Here is a 15,763-nt window from a genome sequence, read left to right as displayed (position 1 = left end):
TGTGTGATTGAGGCAATCTCTTCTCAGGTCTGTATCATGGTGACGAAATCCAGCCAGTACAGCAGAGTATCGTGAATACACTTGGGTACAGGTAGTGGCTAGTGGACAGTGCACAGAATGAGAGAGAGATAGAGAACTGAAGAAAACCTCAACTCTCCTCATTATTGCAGTAGAAACCGAGACTAGAATGATGAATACTTGCCCCAGTGAACAAAGATCTCGTTATATGATTCAGTGGATCTTAATACTTCTTTTTAGCCATTCCCTCTTATTCTTGATTGTTGACTTTTGAGGAAATTACATTGTCTGGGATAATTTGAGGTTTGGTATTTCGTGCAAACACAGGATTGATATCATTGGCTAGGTCCCAGTTTCCAGAGTCATTTTTTTTCTCCATCTTTATTAAATTGGGTATTGTTTATTTACATTTCAATTGTTATTACCTTTCCTGGTTTCCAGGCCAACATCCCCCTAACACCTTTCCCCTCCCACTCTATATGGGTGTTCCCCTCCCCACCCTCCCCCCATTACCACCCTCCCCCCAACAATCACATTCACTGGAGGTTCAGTCTTGGCAGGATGAAGGGCTTCCCCTTCCACTGGTGCCCTTACTAGGCTCTTCAATGTTACCTATGCAGTTGGAGCCCAGGGTCAGTCTTTGGGTAGTGACTTAGTCACCTGAAGCTCTGGTTGGTTGGCATTGTTGTTCATAGGGGGTCTCAAGCCCCTTCAAGCTCTATCAGTCCTTTCTCTGATTTCTTCAATGGGGTGGTCCCATTCTCGGTTCAGTGGTTTGCTGCTGGCATTCACCTATGCATTTGCCATATTCTGGCTGTGTCTCTCAGGAGAGATCTACATCCAGTTCCTGTCAGCCTGCACTTCTTTGTTTCATCCATCTTATCTAGTTTGGTTGGTGTATATATATGGGCCACATGTGGGGCAGGCTCTGAATGGGTGTTCCTACAGCCTTCCAGAGCCTTCCTAACCCGAGCTTTCTCTTAGCGTTAGGAATCATCCTACACATGGCTGTCCTCTTCACAGCAAGCGTACCATTGACACTGAGATAGTAGGTGACTAAGCTGGCAAGAGTAGTGCCACATCCCAGCAGAAGATCTCGAGGTTCAGGATAGCTGGGTCTATCTGGTGAAATTCCTCTGAGAAAAGAGATTCTTGGGAACTAACAGGGGTTCATGGTCTACTCTACGGAGAAAATGAAGATCTGTTCCCAAATACTGAGCCTCATTTTGATTAATACATTTGTATCTTACCCATGTTGAACTTTTGCTCAAAAATTGTTTTAGACTTGGTCATTAAAAAGTACTGATAGATCTATCATTCTCTGTCATTAATACATTAGTCTATGTGAATCAGAGTACACAGAGATGTTTGGAAGACAAAGTTTCTTCTTAGCATGAAATTCTTGCCGTGGCTTTGCCAACTTTGGGCTGTATGATCTGAAGATTAGCTAACCCCTCAAAACCAACTTTTTCCTCACTAAGATCTAGCACAGCTACCACCCCTATCTTGCAGAGCACAGTGAAGACTGATAAGCACTTGTGTAGGCACGGCTTGTAGAAATCAGTACTATTTAAGTGTTTTAGGAATTTTAAGCTTAAGTAAGCTTGAGTCCGATTTAAATTTTCATTCATGTCGAGAAAGCATAAAATATTCTTGCATTCCATGTTTGCTCTCAAGACAGCCAGGATTTTGACAGAATATTTGATTTGGGCTTCTGGAGCAGACATATAACCTGATGGCTTAGTGTTCCATACACAATGCCAGACAAAAGGCAGCTTTTAACAAAGTTCCTGTATGGTATTTATCTCAGTTACTTAGATGCTTTGCTTCTGTTTGACATAGCATGGAAAGTTTGGCTTTGATCGTTAAAATCTTTTGATTTCAATATGAATTCTGAAGGAGGATGAATGGACTGGTTACAATCCACTCCTTCCTCTGTTCTTAGACTAAGCAACCTGGGGATTCCTGGGGCGTGGGCTTTTCACATCAGCAGCAGGCTGGCGCTGGACAATGTCTGGCCAGCCACGGTCAGAGGTGACCATTCCACAGCCTGTTCCTCAGTGCTGGAGCATTCCTTCAACCATGCTGCAGCCCTGGAGATCTGTACTGAGGACAGTTGCAATTATCACAATGAGAATGGAGAGGATGTAGAATACCCACCAATTGAACCAGGGGAGGCCCTAGAAGGCCACAGGAGAATGGATGTATTGATGTGTCTTTCAAATCAAAGGCTAATTCGAGCTTTGTGGATATTGGCACCACGTCTCCAGATTCTGATCACGCTTCTCCTTTGCCACACCCAGCACCTGGTAACTGGCCATCCTACCGGGAAACAGAATCGGCTTCTTTGGTCCATCAAATCAAACAGGGGCCACCTGTGGGAGATGTAGGGGTCCTGGATTTCAAGGACGTAGCATTGCTTTTGGATCCAGTGGGCACCAGAACCCCAGCTCCTCCACAGGCAGATGCAGCTTTCCTAACTCCAGGCAGGAAAGACCTTGGGAACAGAAACACCCAGTCCTATCCAGAGGCACGGTCAATGCTTTCACAGCCAGATGTTCCCCTCGCTCCTTTGGAAGGAGAAATCCTTCCTAATTACCCCGAGTCTGGTACATGCCACCCCTGAGTGGAGGGAGGTATGTGGTAGGACTGGATGACCACGTGAGTTCTAAAGCTCAAGGCAAGTGCATTGAAAAACTGGGCATTTGAGGTTTTGTTTAAAGAAAATATAGCAGAGTTGACAAACTAGACATGGTCATTCACCTGGGCCCATTCCTGTCCGGGCAGGCTGGGACAGGCTGGGGCAGACTGAGACAGAAAGATTTTCTAGGTTCAAGAGTAGCCTGGGCCATATAGAGAATTGTAGGCCAGCCTGGATTATACAGCCAGCTCTCCTCCCAAGTGTAATGAAAAATTTCGGGTTGCAAGTTCAGAGAAGGTGAGCCATTTCGAGGCTTCATAGGCATTGCAGGATGGAGGGTATAGCCATTTAGCTTTGACTGTGGTAGTTAGCTGTGCAGGCTTAGGCAAACATGCTGAAGAGCCTTAGGGAGAGAACATGGTATAGACACCTGTGTCTGCTATTAGTTCTGGTTCTTGTCCCCACAGCTGTGGCCTTCACCTCCCCTGAACCACCTTAACCTGGTTCTGTGACTCACTAGCACTAAAGGTAGCAGGAAGAAGGCAGGGGAATGCCCAGAGGGAACAACTTTTCATCCATCCTGATGGTCTGGGAAACTGGTCCTAGATTCATCCTCCCCTACACCTATCTCCCGCTCTCCCTGCTCAATGATCTCTGCCAGGAGGACGTGTCAGAGGTCACACCTCTCTCCACAGCATTTCAACTTCACAGTTTTTCTGTCCGTGTATTGACAAAAACATTAACCTAGCAGAGAGGACCTTCTGGTTCTGCTGGGACATTTTCTGCAGGTTCAGGAGTTGTTTAGAGAAATAGTTCAGGAGGGAAGAAAACACTTTGTGTTTAACAGAGTATAGAGTAATAGTTAGGGTAGGACCGTTGTTGTCAAGTTTGAATCTTGGCCATGCTAAGGCAACTTATTTCACCCTCAAGTCTCTGATTTTCATTTATAAACGTATCGCCAGGATTTGTTGTTAGTGTATGTTATGTTTTGAGTGTCTGCATTAGTCTATTCCTCAGAAGACAATTAAGACCATCATTACTAATCTTTAGAGGATTTAAAACATAGCAAACTGGAGGATGGTGGGGTGAACAGCTGGGCTGGAAAACAGAGAAACTGAAAACAGAAAGTCTCATTAAAAAGCTTTTGCCTCCTGGCTCCTTTTCTGCTTGATGACGTTTGATGAGCATTTGTTTTTTTTTAAAGCCAAAGGCATGGATTTCTTTTCAACGTTCTAGAACTTTCAAATTCGTCTAACAATCTCCTATAATATTCAGTGTGAGTTCTTTCTATCTAAAGAGATTTAAAGGCACGAATCAAAAATTTCCTCAAAGGGATTTTGTGTTACAGATGTGTTTTTGAGTGGCCTTTTGTTGCGGGTTGTATTTTCCTGGCCCAGGAAGAGCACACAGTTATTGGAAAGTGGTTGTATGTACAGTTGTCTGAAACCTGAGGAGCGGGCTATGGCCCAGCACAAAACTGTAAACTGACCTAAAACCTTCAGAGAGTTTTCTTTTGCAATCGGTCATGGTCCTTGAAGCATGAACTTTGGAGATGATAATGTGTCACGGTGTCAAAGGTTGTGCGTGGCTGTTTAAGAGCTCAGAAAGGCCTGAAATGGAGCCAGTCACTGGGAACTGAGGGTAACAGCATAACCCAGGAGGGACATGATCTGTGCTATTTAATCAGCTGCCAAATGTAGTCAATGCTGACATCTAAATGCTAGAATGTTTATGAAAAAGACATTCAGGGGGAGATTGTCCAACTGGAAGCTTTTAAGTCTTAGAGGAGAAAAATACTTTTAAATTTTATTTAAAAAAATTTATGTGTGTTCATGTGTACACGTTCATGTGTGGGAAAGCCTAGCCCTTAAGAAAGAATGTTTGGTGAGCTGTGTGAACCATAGAAACACGTAATTGTTATTATTTATGTTCAGAGGAAACACTGTTCTCCCGGAGGTTTATCCAGCAGCTGTGGGCTTACTCTGGGCAGCTGTTGACATGGGGCTGAGCTGTAGTACCAGCTCAAGGTAGGAAATGCGTGGCTTCTGGTAGTGGATGGACTTGAGTTCCCCCGCAGTGTAGTTTGAACACAGATGCTGTTTGAACCTTATTTTCTGAACAGAGAGCACCCTTCTCAATAAATTTTAACTTCCCCTTTAAGCATATAGGATTTGGTTTGCTGAGTCAGGGAATTAGGATTTTGTTAAAGGCTCAGAAAATTTCTCTTCTTTTTAGTATTGTTTTCATTAGGGTGTGTGTGTGTGTGTGTGTGTGTGTGTGTGTGTGTGTGTGTGTGTCTGTGTCTGTGTTTGTGTGTGTGTCTGTGCATGCCTGCCTGCCTGCCTGCCTGTGCATATGTATATGTGTTGTATAGGCCCCATAGGCATAGGAATAGGAGAGGTGCTCTGAAGTGGCCCCAGGTCAGCTTATGCAGCATGGTAGTATAGACAGGTTCCATGCTGCCACCCTGAGCAGTGTTTCTTTGTCCTGCAGCCCTGCTCATATTGGGAGCTTTCAATTCCAGGCTGCAGTAGGTTTTTGGTTGTCACAGCAGAGAGTATCTGCATTCTCACCGCCAGGGAGGTAGACCCCATTTGCAGAGAGAGAGAGATTGTTGGGGAAAGGCTGCAGCGCATTTGTTAGTCTCAGTAGATTGAGCAGCTGTGAACTTTCCCTTCACTAAGGCCATCCCTAACTCAAGCCTCGGGAACTGTTCCCTACAGCTTTTACTCTGGACTGAGCTCACCCTCCCTGTTGCCTGCCCTGATCCTCAGCTGTAGAGAGCCACAATAACATTCGTCACCACATGATGGCGCTGGCTTCCACTGCACCCCACGTGGAAAGCCGAGATAACATTTGCCATTACAAGATGGCGCTGGCTTCCGCCATGCCAGCCCGACTTCCTTTCAGGAAGTTAACTGTGTGCACATGTGCAAGAGTGTCTTCCTGCCAGGTCTTTGCCGACTCCGGGGCGTGCCTATGAGATCATGGGTAAGCGACCAATCAGGAGTGGATGTGCCGCGCTAGGGTGTATATAAGCCGCGCCATGATGGCGCCCCGAGTCCCCTCTCTTTAAGATACCATAAACATTTTGCTACAGAAGGATTCATGTGTCCGTGAGTGTTCTTGCTGGCGAGACGATAGCGCGAGACACTCAGCTTCCACCTGGTTCCCAGCAGCTACACAAACAGACCAGTTCTTTTAGTCTGAGGCAGGGATTTTGTTGCAGCTTTCAACCTGGAGTAGAAAGCGCTGCTAAGGTGCTGGGGTCCTCGCAGCTGGGAGAACTGAAGTAGAGGAGGAAGGTGCGGCCAGGTCGAAAGCTCTGGGCCAGGGTGTGGTGGTATCACAGGTGGCCATTTCTGAGCACCTTCTCCACTGCTGTTTCTCACCCCCTGGCTTCTGATACTCGCAGGCTGCTTCTGACATTCCCATAGTGACGCAGGATGGGGAGGGTACTGTGGGCAACAAGTAGACACACCACCCAATCCGGATCAGGCGACCCAAGGGTGTCTGTTAGCCCCGCCTCCGCCCCCCATGTCCCACCCCCAGACTGCGGCCAAGCTGCTCAAGTGGTTCTAGCTGTTGGTGGGGTCCTGCATCTGTGATAGGCTCCTCCTCTCCGGCCCTTCCTCCCCGCACACCTCTCAGGCCCTCCTGGGATAGCTGTCCTCCTCTGGGGCCCTGTACTTGCTCCCAGCCATGGTGGCTAGCTCACTGCTCTCCTCCTTTACCTCGTTTTCTCCTTGGCCATCCTGGTCCAGACAGGTAAGGTGAGGGCTGGGGCACCCGGGGACCCTGCCCTGGTGCCTGGGGGTCGTTCTGTGCATGAGCGACTTTGTCTCTACCTGACTGGCCTGAGGTGTGGCGTTGGGGTAGGAATAGGGAGACCTGGCTCCTCTGGGCCTAGGGGTGAGGGTCTAAGATTTACTGGAACTGAACCAACTCTGAATTGAAGATGAGGGATGGGACCTTCTTAGGGCTGGTATGAAAACACTAGGATGATAAAATCCTAGCCAAGTATTAGTGATAACAGCTGTCCCCAGCAGTGTACCTTGGGAAAAACCTTGGAAAAAGCAGTCATTTTGAAAATTGGCCTTGAGGCCACCTGCAGCAAAAGCATCTGGAGAGCTTCCCAGGAGACTCTCTGGCCACTTTCATCGGGAACTCAGAGGGTTAGTAGAGAGACAAAGGGAAATTAGGGTGGGGGTGACTTGTACTTCTTAACAGCATCTTATGTGCTTTTGGTGTCTGTCCCTACACTTCTAGAGACTCTGGTCATATTTTGTGGAGGAGGTGGACACAGAAATTGTGCTGAATCAAGGGAACACGTTTCTTTCACCTTGTGCAACTCAATTTATAGACCAGGCCTAAGTGTCATCACCTGGGGTGTAAGGTTCGAAATGCAGTAGCTCCTGAGTTACTCTGTCAGATTCAATGATCTATTTAGCATAGTAATCAGATCCCCAGGAATTTGCAGGCACATTCAAGTCTGAGTAGTGTCTTCTTATGATAAATACAATCGGTGATTCAGAATAGCATATTAAGCATGCACCAGCAGAGTCTTCTTTCATTTATTATGTCCGGTCTCCACATCAGGAGGGGAAAAATGGCTTCAAGAAAACACTGCAATTGTAGTTGATTCAAAGCAGCATTATGATTTGAGCTTTCTAAAAATGAAGGCAAACCCAACTAGTGAGAAACATAGGCTTAGGCAAACCAAACTTGGCCTTAGCACTGACTTCTAGCAAGGTTTATGTCACATATAAGGAACACTGGGAAAGAGAACTCCTTGCCCAGGTCATTATGATAAATGAATGAATGAATGAATGAATGAATGAATGAATGCAGAAATGGTTTTCTTAAGGCAATTCTGTTGGTGTTGGTACAAGAATCTTTCAGTGAGCTACAGAGAGATGGCCAGTCTGGGTTCTGGGTTCTAAGAACTGATGCTACAGAGGGTGAAGACAGCCAACACTTGTATCTCTGCGATGACAATGTGGTAGAGGAAGAAACCCAGCATAAATGTCAGATCTATGTCATGGACTGCTAAGGAGGGAAGAAAGCAAACAATGACAGGGATAAAGAGTGGCTCATGATTTTAGTCTCCCTTTGGGCATAAAATTTTTATTGTCTAGTGTCCTTTTGTAGAGAAAAGTATCCAGTAGCACACCTTATCCTTGAGGTTTGTGTCCAAAACACTGCAGGAGATGCCTGAGACTGTAAATGTCAATTGTTTTTGCTTTGCTGAGTTGAAACGCAAAGCCCTGTGCATGGTAGATAATTGCATCTTATAGCATGGAGGTTTTGAAACTAGACTGTGAATGCCCTTAGGTTTTCCTGCTTTGAAGTGAGAGAGATGGGGGAAGCTGGTAGAGGTGAAGTCATACAGTGAATAATTGGCAGCTAGGGTTTGCTCCCAGGCTTCTGTGACTCCACAGTCACCATCTAAAAACATGCGGCATAATTCATTTAGACCTGGAGGCTGCCCCACTTCTAACTTTCTGTCGCTTTCTGAAAATGAGTTCTCTAAACCCATTCAATCAGTCCATATAATGACTCATAATCGCAAAAGATGTCTCTGGTCCAGGAATGTGTCCATCTTAGATCAAGTACTACTCCCTGGGTGTATTTTGTGCCCATCGTATGCCTTCCATCCTTCTTTGCTTGCTTTCTTTTTTTAAAAGATAGAGTCTCAAATTTGCTATGTGTTCAAAGCTGGCCTTGAACTCTTGATCCTCCTGCCTCTGCTTCCTGAGACCTAGGCTTAGATTCCTGATTCTCTTGCCTCTCCCACCTGAGACTTGGAGTTACACTTATGTGCCACCATGTCTGACATGCATCTTGTTTTGAATCAACACTACAACTGTTTAGGTTAGATATCCTCACTTCCAAGTGAGGGGACTGTGGCTACAGGTCAGAAAGAATAGCAGGGTTCAACCAGATAAGAACGCCACTCTGTGACCTTTTTGTTTTGTTTCGTTTGACCTAAGAATACTGAACCAGAAGTATCTTTGCTTTAAAGGTAGGGACCTAATTTTTCTGTAGCAGGGTCCAGGGAGCTCTGCCCCAGTGTCCCTTTATTCTTGTTCCTGGACCTCAGTAATGGGTTGTACCTGAACAACACTAGCCTACGGAAAGGAAAGGAATCCAAAATACCACATCATGTCCAATAGAAAAAAAATGCTCTCCTAATTATACCCTACATGGTGACACAAGCCTTTTAATCTCAGTGCTCCAGGACCTGAGTCAGGAGGATCTTGAATTTGGGGCTAGACTCCCCTCAGCAAACAGCCAACCAGAATAAGGTGTACATAATTGTGGGTAAGAGCACAATGACCCCGGTGCTAATTATACTGAGTGGACAGGCTGGGTTCCAAACAGGAACTTGTGCACTGATTTGGGGGTATCAAGGTTTATACATGTGCCCTAGAAAGAGTGTGGGATTGGCTTCAAGCTCCTTGAGTGCCTTCATCAGTCCTGGGAATTGGGCATCATGAGGACAGAGAGAATTTTCTTTCCCTCAGTGGTACTGGGGTCACCATTTTGTTAGCTAGTCCTCCACAGATCTAGAACCTCATTCTTGAGACGTTTGATAAGTTTTCAGTCCCTTCTTTGGTGGTATAGGCCATGTCTTCATTTTTCAGTACAAGACAGACACCAGGTACCTGTATCAAGTGTACAGAAGCCATTTGAATGGATATTGGTGGGTAGCAACAAAAATAAAGTTATGGTTGGGGGTCTCCACAGCGTGAGAAATGGTGTTGAAGGGTCACAGTGTGAGATGACAACGAAAAGGCTGCTCAGAGGGGCCTGAAGCCAGAAGCTTCACTGGGTTCTGAGAGTAGACTTTCTAGACACACTGACTTTCCTGTCTCCAGTTGTGCTTCCTACCTGATGGTTTGGCTTTTCCAACTTTATGTCTACTGTCACTTTGTACATTTTTAATGTTGTTCCTCTGCTGCTCTTGGGTTCCCAAAAAGCCTGGCTCAGAGGCTCCTGAACCTTTGTTTATTCTAGACTCAGCTCTCCCAGTAGCCTTCTCAGAGGTCCAGTGACTAAGGATTTGTTGTTCTAAAATAGGTATATATAAGATCACCATTGGATTTCTGGTGAATGTCTGTAATCTCAACACTCAGGGGGTGGAGGCAGGAGAACCAGGACTTCAAGGCTAGCCTCAACCACACAGCCAATTAGAGGCTACCCGCTGGTATATGAAACCTTGACTCCACTTTTCCATACATCTGCATATCTGCCCTTTGTGGCCTTCACAGTCACACAGTGTTGCTTTCATTGAACTCTACACATTGTAAGTCCCATTGGTCATGGTACATATTCCACCATGAAAGTGGAGGAGTGTCCAATGAATTTTAGCCCCAGTTTCTCAACAGGCACAAACTCATGGAGTTGTAGGGTCCTGCTGAAATGCTGCACCCCTAAAGTTCTCCCCAGTCTTCCCAGTGGCAGTGACTGTATACCTCTAGCATGAAGCTGGTCCCTTTAGTTCTTTGAGTAGCAATGACCATTAGAGGTATTTGGTGACCTGCACATCTCTTTATTTCTAGCCCTTTGAATGAGGCCATGATGTGTCTGTCAATTGTCGGTTGTCACGTTCCCTCTCCATTGGGGTTGGGCGTGAGCTAGGTGGATCCAAAGATTTTTCTAGAATTTTCTCTGTGGTTGGAGCTTCATACAGAGAGTACAATGTCCAGTGGGACAGCTCCGTTAGTGGAATTGGCAGAGCATCGGTCTTCAGAAGTCTAGATCAGGAGCTGGGGCAACCTGGGGTCCCTTGTTTATGACAGAGAAAAGTTACTTAGGTTTGCCTGTTTCTAGATGCAGACAGCAGAGCAGTTCCTTAGCACCAGGCCTTTGAATTTTAGCCTGGAAGTTGTATGTGGGTTGGGGTAGCATAGTGTGAGAAACCTGTCTAGCATATACAGGGTTCCAGGGAGTAGTGGTGGGGCAATAACAGGAAAAGGAATGTTGGTTGATTGATAGTAGATATCTTGTAAGCAAGGGAAATGTGGGTGCTGTCCTGTGTGGTGTAAGATGTTTGGCATATAATCTCTTGCCTTTACCCAGCAGGTACAGCACCCTGCTCACTTGCCTTGCAACCTGAAGACGACTGCAGAGAGCGCCCAGTGTGTGCCAAGCAGTAGATTTCTACTGGTGGAGCACCAGTGATATTGACAAAGATGTCTATCGCATGACTCTTGAGATATCTCTATATGCGTGTGGTTCTAGGGCTGGGAAGGAGGAGAGCCTTGTACATATCACGCAGGTGCTCTACTACTGCCAAGACACAGCCTAGAACTTGGTAGAGTTTTTCAGAGACAGGATCTCTGTGTGTATGTTAGGCTAGTCTTGAACTTATAAGCCCCTCCTGCTTCTGCTCTGAAATGCAAGGATAAAGGTTTCAGACAGCTTGCAGATGTGCAGATGTGTTTTTGTTGTTGTTGTTGTTTTTCTTTTTTTTTTTTTAATAGTTCCCTCTCTTGATTTCAATATACTCAAACACCAAGGTTTTCTGTTTTCCTTGCTGCCTTAGTACAGATGTGTTGGAAGAAGTGAGGTCAGGGGCCATCTTTGTGGGTTGGTGTCAGCTCCACTCATCTCAGACCTACCCTGGACTCTGGTGAGCTTTGGCTGTCCTAACTGTATAGCAAGTCACTGAGATGGGTAGATGTTAGGTCTCGCCAGTCTCAGTGCATGATGACTTTTATTTTATTTTTGGTTTTGTTGTTGTTTGTTTGTTCTTTAATTTGAAAATCTTTTATAACAAAAGTTTTTAAAAAATGTACTTTGATGGCTAGTGGAAGATGCACTCTGTCTTATGCCTTAAAATCTATTTTAACCTTTCATATGATAAATATCAATAGTCAGAAACCATATTTAAAAAGCACATGAAGGTCTTCAAGTGTTTTACCATCTAGGGTTGTAAGACCAAAAAGTTTGGTACTTCTTTTGGCAAAATTATACTCAGGAGAGTGGTTTCTGTTGTGCACAGTGTTTATCACTTTATTGTTATGAAGTGATACCCGACTGTCTCCTGAAGTGGCTGTCTTTGGTTTTGGCCACCAGCAGTGTACTAAAGTAGCCATTGTGTAATGGCCTTGTCAGCACTTGTCAACTTTGTCATGATCTAAACCCACAAGATTTAGACATCTATTATACAATTATATTATAATTATTTATTTGTAATTATATTTAGTTTACATGCTTCTGATTACTACGGGGTAGTCTAAGATAGTTTCTTCTTTAATGAATTGCCTGGTCAACCCTTTGGCTCAGTTCCTTGTGTATATTTTCTCCTGGTTCCTGCTCACAATGCTCTTTTTTCCTGTTTCCTTTGCGGTATTTTTTTCATTATCATTACAATATCTATCTATTGATCTGTCTGTCTGTCTGTCTATCTATCCAAGTCATTCCCATTGTTTGCCCTAATCTTAAGTAGTATATGAATGGACTGATAATTTCTTTATTGACTTATTTTAAAAAGTCAGTATCTTTTGTTTATCAAGTCATATACTTTGTGTTAACAGACAAGGAGGTAAAATATTCTTCTTTGCTCTCAGTTTATAATCTAGTACAACAAAACCAAGAGAATATAATATAAACAAGGGATTGAACCTAGCATAGTCGCTTACTAGCCAAATGCTTCTGAGCTCTATGCACAGCTCCAACCTCATCTTTCTAAAATTATGCTTTGTTTTTGAGATCTATTTGCCTGCAAGTTTCTGCCACATACAGCTGAGAATAAAATTTTCAAAGTTTTAAATGCTATTAGGTTTCCTCCCCACTGCCATTGATTTTTTATTTTTTAGAGAAGATCTTCCTGTGTAGCTCAGTCTGCCATGAAATCTCAACCCTCCGCCTTAGGGTTTATAGTGCTGCCACTGGAGGCCTGCCCCACTATGCCTGGCCTACCTTGGGCTTTAAAATATTGTTTTAGATTTATTTTTTACTATTTAATCACTAGAAATATTTTTCCTACATGCATGGATGTGTATCATGTGGTGCTTTGCGCCTTCAGAGGTCAGGAAGGTGTTCGATCCCCTGGCACTGGAGTTACAGATATAAGCAGCCAGGCAGATGCTGGAAATCAGTTGCCAGCACCCCAGTCAGGTCACTTACAACCACCACAGCTCCAGGTCCAGAGTATCTATGGCCCTCTCTGTAGGGACTGCACTAATACAGATTTAACCCCTCGGCCCCTTATATGCATAATTTAAAAAATCTTATAAGATGTAATTTTCTTTTACATTATTGATATTTCCCATTCAAATGTGATCTATGTGATTCTTTTAACTTTGGGTTTATTTTCATAATCTTATTCATTTTCATTTCTCACAGGGCTGTTGCCAAGCATTGTATAGTATAGATTCCTGTTATGAATAGGATCTTTTCCTCCTCCTCCATTTCTCTAACTCATGAATATTGTTGCCTGAGAAAACTTAAGATTTTTTTTCATATATCTGAAATTAGCAGCAACACTCTTAACTACTTTCTAAAGTTTTGTGTGTGTATGTATAACATGAACAGCTTATGATGATGGATGACCCGTAGTCTCTAGTCTATACACGCATGCACACACACACACACACACACACACACACACGAGAAAGAGAGAGCTAGAGAGGGAGAAAGATAGAGACAAAGATAGAGAAACAAAGATAGAGAGACAAAGACAGAGACAGAAAGACACAGAGACAGAGACAGAGACAAACAGAGATGGAGAGAGGGAGACAGGGAACACTTTACTGACTGAGCTACATTCCTCCTCCCATGTTTTGTTTTGCTGTGTAGCCTAGGAATGTGTCAGGATGCTTGGTTTTGACCAAGTTTTTAAAATGTATAGTTACAGAATACTATCTATTAAGTCCAGTTGAATATATGACTCATACACAAACAGGCTTTTTGGTCTGTTTTATTTACTGTTATATCCCTAGGACATGCAAGAGGGTAGGTGTTTTTCAGTTCAATGGAAGGAAGAACAGATAAATACCAAATTTTCCATTCACAAGCACAGAGCTATAGTGATTTTGTTTTGAACCAGGCATAGTGGGGAAGTTGAAGTAAGAAGATGGTTTGTGTGTCTTCTTATTCTCTGATTCCTTTTATATGGTAGCTCTCTGCCTCACCAGGCTTCTTATTCATGAATTTTCATAACAGCTTTATTTGAAATTGCCTGGTACTGGAATGAACGCATATGTCCCAGACAATGGAATGAACTGTAACAATCACTTGGTGCACTCCATTGGGAGAGATGGCTTCACAGTTGGGGTGAATGGACTCAGACAGTGTTAAACACTTCAAGCAGTACGATGCCACAAGTATTACTTTGTTGGAATTACCTCACTATGGAGGCAAAAAGCAAATTAGTGGTCATTTGGGGTCTGAGGTGGGTAGTGAATGGAGACCTAGGAGAGGTAGAGAGAAGTATGTGTGTTAATCGGAGGTGAGGAGAAGGGGCCAGTATAGTGATGTAACTGTTCTTTGCCTGGACTGTGGTGGGGTCACATGACACATTTGACAAAAGTATGGATGAGCAAACATTCTCCAATGAACGAAGGTAAAACAGCGGAAGTCTAAACCCAGTGTATGGTTGTGTGAATTTCAGTATTTTTATTGTGATGATAGACTATGTCTTGCCATAATGTGACTTTTGGAGGAAACTGAGCAAAGCACAAGAAACCTCTTATGTTGCTTCTTACAACTCTGTGAACCTGTAGTTATGTTGGTAAACTTTTGAGATCCTGTGGCTCAGTAATTCTGAAGACATCTGCATACATGTCATGGGTAGAGGGCAACACCATGTGTCTTCAGTTGTTCTCTACTTTAAAAAATATATTTATTTATTTGCACTTTTGTGTCTGTTTTGGCTGCTCATACGCAAGTGCATTACTCGAATGCAGTGCCAGAAGAGGGCACCAGATCTCCTTGAACTGGAGTGCAGGTGGTTGTAAGCCAGGTAACACATACCCAGTGCTAGATTTACAGCCGAGCACCACCACATCCGGCCTTTACATGGCTGCTGCACACCTGAAGTCAGGCTCTTATGCTTGTGCAGCAGTAACGGTTCACAGAGGTCTCCCTAACCCTGTTTGACTGCTTGAAATAGAATAGACTTTTCTGACATTGGAATTGTAGCACCCAGTTCCTCGTGCTCATGTGTACAGCTGGTTTCGTGCTTGGGCAGTCAGACTTAGGTTTTGGTTGGAAGCCAGGTATATTTATGGTCCTTAAGACATAAGACCTCCCTCTCTCCATCTCACACCGTGAATACTTGGCCATTTCTCATCCTTCTTCTCAGCACACATTATACAGGGCATCACTGATGCAGATGGGAGCTGCAGAACTCCTGATCCACTAAGATGTGAGACATGTCATCTGCTGACTCCTGTGGTCCCTTACCGAGCCACTCTGTTAGGCTTCCCTCACCATGATGCACTTTATCCTCTAAGACTCGAGTCAGTGTGAGGCCTTCCTCTGCAAGTTGCTTCTGTCAAGTGTTTGTCCCAGCCACAAGACTAGAAGTCAGAAAGTGGAGAGATGGGCTGGGCTGTTCCTCACTTGGTTCAGAACTTGCTTGGTCCTACCATCAGATAATCCCAGGCACAGAGACTGCAGTTACACACGCTGTCAAGGTGCATTCTAGCTGCAGCGTGGCTCAGGACTCTGTGCCTTTGCACCTGACTGATAGCCCACTGCGTAGCTGGACTGCATCATAGGAGATGACCTGTCCTCACCTTTCTCTAGTTTTACTTCTCTCTTCTTTCCTTCTCCTCTCTCCCCACCCTGTTTCTTCTTGTATTCCTTTCAGCAGACTGGACTGCCCCAGTGATCCTGCACTTCTGCTTGTCATGCAATGGAAGATGGCTGTGTTGCTGTCTGCTCAGTAGTGTTACAAGTGATATGTGATTGGCCAGCATCACCCTTTTTATTGTTCTTGGGTAATTTTCCGTATTCCACGTGTTTCTCCTGAAAATAGATGCTTGAGTTGCTTTGTTTTTATTACAAATGAAACATGTCTGAGAGACCAAGGAGGGGCATTCCTGACTAATGGAGCACATATATGTTTAATGTCTTAAGAAACTTCTG

At 44.3% G+C, this 15,763-nt stretch overlaps 1 pseudogene; it reads left to right on the top strand.

Annotated features, from left to right (window-relative positions):
- Positions 1 to 553: 553 nt before the first annotated feature.
- Positions 554 to 15,763, top strand: part of LOC134486034 (nidogen-2-like) — a 35,904-nt pseudogene continuing 20,694 nt past the window's right edge.

This window comes from Rattus norvegicus, chromosome 3 (assembly GCF_036323735.1).
Source record: "Rattus norvegicus strain BN/NHsdMcwi chromosome 3, GRCr8, whole genome shotgun sequence".
NCBI lineage: Eukaryota > Metazoa > Chordata > Mammalia > Rodentia > Muridae > Rattus > Rattus norvegicus.
The sequence above is the reverse complement of the archived record's forward strand: the minus strand, read 5'-3'. Positions and strand labels throughout refer to the sequence as shown.